The sequence below is a fragment of the Archocentrus centrarchus genome, chromosome 18 (genome assembly GCF_007364275.1).
Source record: "Archocentrus centrarchus isolate MPI-CPG fArcCen1 chromosome 18, fArcCen1, whole genome shotgun sequence".
Lineage (NCBI taxonomy): Eukaryota > Metazoa > Chordata > Actinopteri > Cichliformes > Cichlidae > Archocentrus > Archocentrus centrarchus.
The window spans coordinates 15,421,112-15,431,759 of NC_044363.1; the positions used below are offsets into that span (position 1 = coordinate 15,421,112).

Below are 10,648 nucleotides of genomic sequence, written 5' to 3' on the forward strand. Positions count from 1 at the left end.
AGGGAATGGCATCTCACTAAATTAGAAGATGCTCATTTAGCCTGGAAAAAGAGTTTGTTGCTCTATAAAAAAAGCCCTCCGTAAAGCTAGGACATCTTACTACTCATCATTAATTGAAGAAAATAAGAACAACCCCAGGTTTGTTTTCAGCACTGTAGCCAGGCTGACAAAGAGTCAGAGCTCTGTAGAGCCGAGTATTCCTTTCATGTTAACTAGTAGTGACTTCATGGATTTCTTTACAAATAAAATTTTAGACATTAGCGAAAAAATTATTCATAACCATTTCAAAGATTATTCTTCATGTTCGGCTGCTTTCAGCACTGCTGGTATTTGTTTAGACTCTTTTGCTCCAGTTGATCTTTCAGAGTTAACTTCAATAGTTACTTCCTCCAAACCAGCAACATGTTTATTAGATCCCATTCCTACTAGACTGTTCAAAGAAGTCTTTCCAATTATTGATGCTTCAATCTTAAAAATGATCAATCAGTCTTTATTAGTTGGCTATGTACCACAGACCTTCAAGGTGGCTGTAATTAAACCTCTACTTAAAAAGCCATCACTTGACCCAGCTGTCTTAGCTAATTATAGGCCAATCTCCAACCTTCCTTTTCTCTCAAAGATTCTTGAAAGAGTAGTTGTAAAACAGCTAACTGATCATCTGCAGAAGAACGGTTTATTTGAAGAGTTTCAGTCAGGTTTCAGAATTCATCACAGTACAGAAACAGCATTAGTGAAGGTTACAAATGATCTTCTTACAGCCTCTGACAGTGGACTCATCTCTGTTCTTGTCCTGTTGGACCTCAGTGCAGCTTTTGATACTGTTGACCATAACATTTTATTACAGAGATTAGAGCTTGCTATAGGAATAAAGGTACTGCACTGCAGTGGTTTGAATCATATTTATCTCATAGACTCCAATTTGTTCATGTAAATGGGGAGTCTTCTTCACACACTAAGGTTAATTATGGAGTTCCACAGGGTTCTGTGCTAGGACCAATTTTATTTACATTATACATGCTTCCCTTAGGCAGTATTATTAGAAAGCACTGCATCAATTTTCATTGTTATGCAGATGATACTCAGCTTTACCTATCAATGAAGCCAGATGACACACATCAATTAATTAAACTGCAGGAATGTCTTAAAGATATTAAGGCCTGGATGACCTCTAATTTCCTGCTTCTAAATTCAGATAAAACTGAAATTCTTGTTCTCGGCCCCACAAATCTTAGAAACATGGTGTCTAACCAGATACTTACTCTGGATGGCATTACTTTGGCCTCCAGTAACACTGTGAGAAATCTTGGAGTCATTTTTGACCAGGATATGTCCTTCAATGCACATATTAAACAAATATGTAGGACTGCTTTTTTGCATTTGCGCAATATTTCTAAAATTAAAAATATCCTTTCTCAGAGTGATGCTGAAAAGCTAATTCATGCATTTATTACTTCTAGGGTGGACTATTGTAATTCATTATTATCAGGCTGTCCTAAAAGCTCCCTGAAAAGCCTTCAGCTGATCCAAAATGCTGCAGCTAGAGTACTGACAGGGACTAGATGGAGAGAGCATATTTCTCCCATATTGGCTTCTCTTCATTGGCTCCCTGTTAAATCTAGAATAGAATTTAAAATTCTTCTTCTCACATACAAGGTCTTGAATAATCAGGCACCATCTTATCTCAAAGACCTCATAGTACCATATCACCCCAATAGAGCACTTCGCTCTCAGACTGCTGGCTTACTTGTGGTTCCTAGGATACTTAAGAGTAGAATGGGAGGCAGAGCCTTCAGCTTTCAGGCGCCTCTTCTGTGGAACCAGCTTCCAGCTTGGATTCGGAAGATAGACATCCTCTCTATTTTTAAGATTAGGCTTAAAACTTTCCTTTATGATAAAGCTTATAGTTAGGGCTGGATCAGGTGACCCTGAACCATCCCTTAGTTTTGCTGCTATAGGCCTAGTCTGCTGGGGGGTTCACATAATGCACTGTTTCTTCTCATTCACCTTATTTACTTTGTTTATACTCCACTCTGCATTTAATCATTAATTGATATTAATCTCTGGCTCTCTTCCACAGCATGTCTTTCTCTCCCCTCAGCCCAAACGTCGCGGCAGATGACTGCCCCTCCCTGCGCCTGGTTCTGCTGGAGGTTTCTTCCTGTTAAAAGGGAGTTTTTCCTTTCCACTGTCACCAAGTGCTTGCTCACAGGGGGTCGTTTTGACTGTTGGGTTTTCTCTGTATTATTGTAGGGTCTTTACCCACAATACAAAGTGCCTTGAGGCGACAGTTTGTTGTGATTTGGTGCTATATAAATAAAATTGAATTGAATTGAATTGAATTGAATTGAATTGAATTGAAAAAACACTTCATAGTATTTTACTGTTATTATACCACACCCTGAGTTACAGTACCTTATTCAGTAATTTGGTAAAGTAAAAGTATTCTTTACAGTTTTATATAGTCACCCACTTCACAGTATTTTACTGTAATGTTGCCACACCCTCGGTTACAGTAAGATACTGAATCTGTTCATCTTGACGCAGATGAACAGAAACATTTTGTCACTAATTGAAGTGACTTCTTCACTCTCAGCTGACTGCAGTTTTACACAATCTTGTATACAGTAGAATTGCATAATGAGGAAAACTTGCATAATGACCAACATTGTGCCACAAGCTCAAATTCATGATAGTTGGCAAAACTGTCAGTAAACCCACCCCCTTGGATGAGCAACAACCCCACACATGAAAGAAATGAAAATGATTCATTTGGATCATTTTTTTCCTCTTTTATCAGGTATAAAAAATGTTAAAGAATCAAGTGAACCCTTGGGGAAAATAAAAATTAAAAAAGGTTTTAGCAGTGATCTGAAACTGACAACTGAAGAAGTCCATTGACAGCCACCTGTACTGCACCTTAATCGCTTCTCTTTGAGATGCCCCAAACAATCTGAAAGTGACAGTGGTGCCCCAATCCTACACTTGAGTCACCTTTAGTTCATTTTTGTGACAAAGAATGAGTTTCCAATTTTTTTACCATTCATCATGATAACATCTTATAATATTCTGCAATTAATACAAATTCCATCCATTCATTTTCTTCCACTTTTCCAGGGTTGGGTTGCAGTTGCAGGAGCCTAAGTAGAGAAACCCAGACTTCTCTCTCTCTCCCCAGCCACCTCCTCCAGCTGATTTGGAGGAACACTGAGCTGTTCGTAGGCCAGCTGAAAAATATAATATAATGTGATGCTAACCCTCTCCCCAGCGTGTCCTAGGTCTGTCCAGGGGAATCTTCCCAGTAGAACAGACCTGGAACACCTCACCCAAGAGGTCTCCAGGGGGAATCCTTGTCAGATGGCCGAACAAGCTCAACCTCCTTTAAATGTAGAGGAGCAGCGGCTCTCCTCTGAGCCCCTCCTGGATGGCTGCACTCCTCACCAGCCACTCTTCAGAGTAAGCTCACTTGTATCTTTGATCTTGTTCTTTCAGTCACTAACCAGAGCTTGTGACCACAGGTGAGCGTGGGGACATAGGTTAGCAGATAGATTGACAGCTCTGCTTTTATGCTCAGCACACTCCTTACCACAGCGTACTGGTTGCAGCATCTGCATCACTGCAACAGAAGCCCCAATCCATCTGTCAATCTCCTCCTCCCTCCCCTCAAGGCCCCGAGATACTTAAAACTCCTCCACTTGGGGCAGCAACTTGTCCCTGACCTGGAGGAGGCATTTCACCCTTTTCCAGCTGAGGACTATGGCCTCCATTTATGCAAATTTACATCATAAAAACTGAAGCAGCAAACTTTGTGAAAACCAATACTTGTGTCATTCTCAAAATTTTTAGCCACGACTGGGAATAGACAGCAATGTCTTGGCCTCATGAGGCCATCTGCTTAGACAGAGGCTGTTTGGTTTCCCATCTTGGCACTTAACAGCATACACTATACTGCTTTGTTTGTGCTGGGGGACCCGATCCTTGGGGTGGACCAATTTTTGGAGTTTGAAACCCACAGAGACCTGCTGCTCTGCAAAAATGTGTCTCAGCTTTTCTGAAATGCCTGAAACATAAGGTATCATCAATGATTTTTGCTTTGGCGGCGGTTCTTGTTCCTCTCCCCTTGAATAATCAGGCCGCATCTTATCTTAAAGACCTTATAGTACTGTATCACCCCAATAGAGCACTTCGCTCTCAGACTGCTGGCTTACAGTACTTGTGGTTCCTAGGATACTTACGAGTAGAATGGGAGGCAGAGCCTTCAGCTTTCAGGCCCCTTTTCAGTGGAACCAGCTCCCAGTTTGGATTCAGGAAACAGACTCTCTTTCTATGTTTGAGGTTAGGCTTCAAACTTATGTTGTGGATAAAACTTTAGGCTGGACCAGGTGACCCTGAACCATCCCTTAGTTATGCTGCAAAAGGCCTAGACTGCTGGGAGGGTTCCCATACTGCACTGAGTGTTTCTTTTTCATTCACCTCTTTTTACTCTGTTTATACCCCATTCAACATTTAATCACTAGTTATTAATAGTTGCTGTCTCTCTTCCACAGTATGTCTTTTGTCCTGTCTCTCGCTCCTCAGCCCCAACCAATCACAGCAGATGACTGCCCCTCCCTGAGCCTGGATCTGCTGGAGGTTTCTTCATGTTAAAAGGGAGTTTTTCCTTCTCACTGTCACCAAGTGCTTGATCACAGGGGGTCATTTTGATTGTTGGGTCTTCTCTGTAGGGTCTTTACCTTACAATGTAAAGTGCCTTGAGGTGACTGTTGTGATTTGGCGCTATATAATTAAAATTGAATTGAATTGAATACTGAAAGACATAATGAGAGCATTGTTGCAAAACAGAATGGAGCACAGAAATTGTTTAAATAATCACTGGAAGCCAAAATTGTAATTGGAATAAAGACTTGCGCAGCCCTAGTTTAAAGTGTAACCTCATTAAATTTGGCAAGTTAACACACGTGAGTCCAGGAGCAACGTTACTTGTATGGGCAAGTTTTTTTGTGGCATTCAGTTGACAGGTAAATAGAGCAAGTCCACGTGACGCTGAATGAGGTGTGATGTACTACAAGTGTGGACCAGTGAAACAAAACAGAGCAGAGTAGGAACAATGATACTTATAACAGAAACAGGGGGCGTAGGATCTGCATTAAAGTGTGTAATAAAGAAAAGGATCATTTATTTAAAATTCATACTAGTTTTATTTCTTCTTGTGCATAAACTAGAAATAGTTTAAGCTTAAACAGAGGATGGTGTCATAGAGATAGTCTGGCAGCTGTTTTTATCTGGATAATTGGGTGTGTGTGTTTGCTTGCCTGAGGCAATTACACATGGCCGTAAATGGCCTACAAACATTCCTGTATGTTTTCAGGTATCTGTATTTCATAGGGTGGATAAATAAAACCCAGGTCTGACCTGGGAATGAGTCATGCTAACAACAATGGTGTGCTAGTAAGATCATCTGTGAGACAGTGAAATGAGCTTCAGTCATAACAGGAAGCTACCAGAACTTCCGAGCAAGAGTATTACTTTATATACAAATACTTAATTACTATAAACATAAAAGGAGAACTTTTAAGATTTGTGGCCTTCCCCAATATTTCTAACCTTTTAGTTCAGGCAAGAAGTCTTTGGTCTGTTCTGGGAGAACGGTTAAAGGCTAAAGGTGATAAAGTGTTTGTAATCAGAGGCCCAAGGTTCTGGCAGGGGTGCCTAATTAATTTTCCCAAAGGGCCCCTCCACCACAGAAACTGGGACTGATGACATTTTAACTGTTGGGTTTTCTCTGTATTATTGTAGGGTCTTTACCCGCAATACAAAGCGCCTTGAGGCGACTGTTTGTTGTGATTTGGCGCTATATAAATAAAATTGAATTGAATGTGAATGGCTACTCTTTATAAGCTTGTTGGAGTGGCCCCTCCACACAGTTTCTCATATGGCCCCTTGAGAAAGTTAATTGAGCACTTCTGCCTGTGACCTCCTTTGAGCTTCATCTTATACCATATTATTAAGAATTTATTTACCTGTTCCTGCACTGCCTTTGTCTTTATACACTAATTAAGTTTATGTCTTTTTCAATCTGAAGAATGTAGTCATTACATTTTTTATTTTGCTGCTTTTGTGAATAACTTTATTAAGGGGATTTCAAAATGTGCTCTATAAATAAATATTTTCTGGTCTAACCCTTTTTATATTTATCATAGAATAATACATTTTTACAAAGAAAGCCATGGGAAGTCAGAGTTTCTGCACCAAACAGGCAAGAAATAGCATGTTGTTGTTGTTTTTGTACCTACATTCTAACTGTAATTGGATTTAATGCTAACAGCATATCGCATTTGATAACTGCAGAAAGAAGAATTAGAAACAGTCAATACGAGTTAAAATGTAGAGCAGGGATGTCAAACTCATTTTACATGTTGAACCACATACAGTACACTTTGACCTTAAGTGGGCCAGACCAGTGAAACCCTTTCTATTTTAACAGTATGTCTCAGTTTTTCAATATATAAAAAAAAATGCTGGGGATTGGGCTGCCAGGGCCTCCGCCAGACACACATTGGCCTGTAGGTCCACCACCTGCAGGAGCGCAGGCCCATGGCTCCTGTTCGGGCTACGCCCGGCCAGGCACCACTGACTAATGTCCGGCCACCAGGTGCTCTCCCTTGAACTCCCTCCTCAGGCATGGCTCCAGAGTGGGCCCCCAGTAACCCTATCCCAGGCAGGGTAAACAGTTCCTTTGGTGTATCTCCCATAGGAGTCATTGGTGCTGGAGGAAGTGGTCGGAAAGAGGGAGGTCTGGGCTCCTCTGCTTAGGCTGCTGCCCCCATGACCTGGCCCCAGATAAGCAGAAGAAAATGGATGGATGGATAAAGAAATGCTGCTGAATAAAATCTGTCAGCATGACTCTTTGGGACTAAAGTTTAAGTAATAGTAATGCATAAAATTATAGAAAAAGTTGCCAATTTCCCTGACTGTCCTGTAACAATAAAACAAAGTTGTTGTTGTCTGTCTGGATCCACTAAAAAAATAAAATGAGAAAAAAAAGAAAATAGAAATTTTTATTGTAGATAGTAAAAACATTTATTTACATTTTAACATCTATGAGTTACTTTGGTGGAGTACAAATGGCCAATGGATGAGGTCTATATTGCAGCTTTTCTTATTGAAAAGCTGCAATATTTATGAAAATACAGTTAAAAGTCCCAATTCAGTGCCCTTCCAAAGAAAATCCAGTGGGCAGGACTGTAATCTTTGTCTGCCCAATTCTGGCCAATATGTTTGACACCCTTGACGTTGAGTGAGAATTGGGAAGCGTTGAGAAGGAGAACAAGAATAACTAGTATAACTTGTTGGGGAATTCCACTGTGGGAGGAACTTTGACCTCTCTTTGGGTTTATAGAAAGAGGAGCATGTTTTTGTGGACATACACACTGCGTTCATCACATCTGCTGAGGACTTTCTATTTGCTGACCCAAACAAGTAAGGTATTATTTATACTAAGCAGATTAGTGTAGTGGATGAGAATATATGAAGCGAGACATCTGCTGTCTTTTATAGATAAACTAACTTTTATCACAAATAATCTCAGAAATTAAAAAAACAAAAACAAAAAGAGGAACAGAATTAAAATAATGAAAGTGGATATCTTGGAGGTGGCGTGTAAAAGTCTAAGAATTTTTTTTGGTGTTTGCTTGCATATGTTAACATTGGTATAGTTATATGAATAAGTTCTTCATTAAGTTAAAATGTTTTCTATACCTGCATTGTGATGAGATTTTATGTCGTTTCCCCTTTTCGTCACATGCCAATGTAGAGTGAAATCTAACTGAAAAGGGTACAGTGAACACATGATTTTGATTATATGTTTAATTATAAAGTCATTTTTAGTCTTTTTAACTTGCTATGTAAATCAGTGACTTTGTGGGAGCTGATGACCTCTATTAAAATGTTCCTACCTCATGTAACACTGTCTGCACAGTAAAGTCTGGGTAGTCTGCACTTTTACAGGCTTTTTAAATTGTAAGCTTAAAGTCTGACTAGACAAGCTGAAATCCATGTTACACACCACAATGTACACAATAATTCCAGCAATTGTAGGTAACAAAATGTCATTTCTCTGTCAGAAACATGGCCTCCTTGTTTTCTGAGGTGCAATTTCAGTGCAGCATCTGTCTGGAGAGCTTCAAAAACCCTGTGTCTATTCCATGTGGACACAATTTCTGCCTGGAATGCATCAAACACTACTGGGATGTGGTGCATAGGTCAGATTGTCCGCTGTGCAAAGAAACCTTCAGACATCGCCCCGAACTCAGGATCAATGTGGGCTTAAAAGACATCACTGAGACATTTCTAAGGTTGGTTGATTTTAACAATATTATTAGTGTTTTATTTTAATGTTTTTGCAAATTTGAATGAAATTAATCAGATGGACATTATAATTTCATAGATTTGTTAAAGGAACACCGGCACACAGGCCAATTCCAGCACAGATACCCCAAGTTGCAAGATGGGCTTTCAGATCTAAGCCTGTTCCTTGTCCCATCTGCTCGCAAAACAAATTAACAGCTGTCATGTCCCACCACACCTGGCAGCCGCCTAATTTTGAAAATCATTTGGCACCTCATCTAAGGGATCCAGTGATGATGAAGCACAGGCTGACTGATCCAGCAACCTTCAGCAAGAGTCCCCTCTGCAGACACCACAACAAGGTCCTGGAGAAGTTCTGCAAGAAAGACCACATGCCTGTTTGCATGACTTGCATAGAGAAGGATCACAGACATCATGAGCTCGTGCCAGTGGAGAAGGAGATCAACAGGATCATCTTCACGGAGAACAGAACAAAAGACAGAAACATCTAAAGAAGAGCTTTGAATGGCCTTCAAGAAGCCTGGAGAACTATTCCTAAAAGACAGCTTTACCAGAAAGCTGCCAAACAGAGTTCAGGCTGTGTAGGAGTCTCTCAAACTTTTTTTTTGTTTGTTTATTTGTTTTGTTAAGCCTGTCCAGTCTGGCAGCTTTTGCAATCAGAATCACAATCTCAGTACATTGTTGTGGCAAACACATTTGCTTTTCTAAGATGAGCTCTATAAATTCTCAACAGACTCCTCCTGTTAGTGTTTTTCTTATTCTCTTATTTATTTATTTATTTATTTATTCATTCAATCATTCCTGTTATTACACAAATTCTTGATTAATATGGCTAAGCCGGAGCTGACAGGCAGGAAAAAAGACCAACCAAGAAAAAACAAAAAAGGGGAAAAAATAGGACAAAAGATAAGGATAAGGGGCCAGAGCAAAAAGAGAAAAATTCAGTGGTTCACCAACTACTGCACCTGTTAAAAAATAGAGGCCACACATTCGGATGGCAACTGCATGGGTGCCCCAGAAGAGGAAGGACAGAGGCCAAACATGGAGCCCATACCACCAAAGGGCAAGATCCTCAGAAAACCAGAGGCAACAAATGGCCCACCCTGCCAGAGGTCGGCCACCCCAGCATCACCCCCAAGGCCAAAGGCACCCAAGAACGGCCTGACACCCAACAAGGCCCCACCCACCTGTATTACTTGAGTGTTGTGCTTTATTTGATTTACTACATTTCATAGATCTGCAATTGAGAACTTTCACATTAGGTTCAGTAACATCACTGCCTAGTTATTTACTCTAATTCATCATTCTGATGAGGTGGAAGTAATTATAATTATTTTGTTCTCTCTGATGAGGACCGAGATACTCACTGTAATTGATAAAACGCTCTGTAATGTCTTTTATCCATAGAGTCCAAATTGTTCATTTTGGGACAAATACAGACAGAAAGATTTATAATAATGAAAGCATGTTGTCGTGTCTTTTTTCCATGTCTGTGAAATCAGTTTTTAGTTCGGCTGTTTCAAAGGGAAAGTTGAGCTCGGCATCAACATCGTCTGTTCCTTTAACGTTAGCCATCAGTCAAGAACCATGTAACCTGAAATCTTCAAATTCACACCACTGATGCATAGTCCCATCAACCTTCGCACACTAGCTCAGTGACATTACTGTAACACCACGTTAACATTGAAGTTTGATGTTTCCCAGACAGCACATCACTTTCATGAGGACTGATTTCAATTCAGCAAAAAAAAAAAAAAATCAGATTTTTTTCGTATGAGTTAGGAAGGTGTGGGATATTTTTTGTATGGTTCTATACTGTTTTTTAATATTTGTTGTGTGCTTTATATACCATTTTCTGATGTTTTTATACTTATTTTTGCACATTTTTCAACTCCATTGTTACACTACGTTTGATATGTTCTTACATACTGTTTTTTGATGGTTTTTATATTGTTTTTAATGACTTTAAATCAAGAGTTTTTCAGTATAATGATTATAAACATACTCTGGATTATACAAATGTTTGACTGTTGAATTAAGACAGTACTGATTTGAATAGGACTACTTGAGGGCTTGGAGGCATAGGGGTGTGTGTGTGTGTGTGTGTGTGTGTGTGTATATATATATATATATATATATATATTAGGTGTGGGACTTTAACACGTTAATTTTGATTAATTAATTACGGGGAAATTAACAAATTAAAAATTTTAAAGCACTTTGCACCGTGAAACGTTTCTCAGTGCACGAGTTCCAGGCATACAGATTATATTGATGCACAATG

At 39.6% G+C, this 10,648-nt stretch overlaps 1 long non-coding RNA gene across 1 annotated transcript; it reads left to right on the top strand.

Annotated features, from left to right (window-relative positions):
- Positions 1-7,435: 7,435 nt before the first annotated feature.
- LOC115797434 (uncharacterized) lies at positions 7,436-8,787 on the top strand. The gene is made up of 3 exons (XR_004021412.1): positions 7,436-7,476; positions 8,121-8,351; positions 8,444-8,787. It is a non-coding gene; the product is annotated as an uncharacterized LOC115797434 (long non-coding RNA).
- Positions 8,788-10,648: the final 1,861 nt, after the last annotated feature.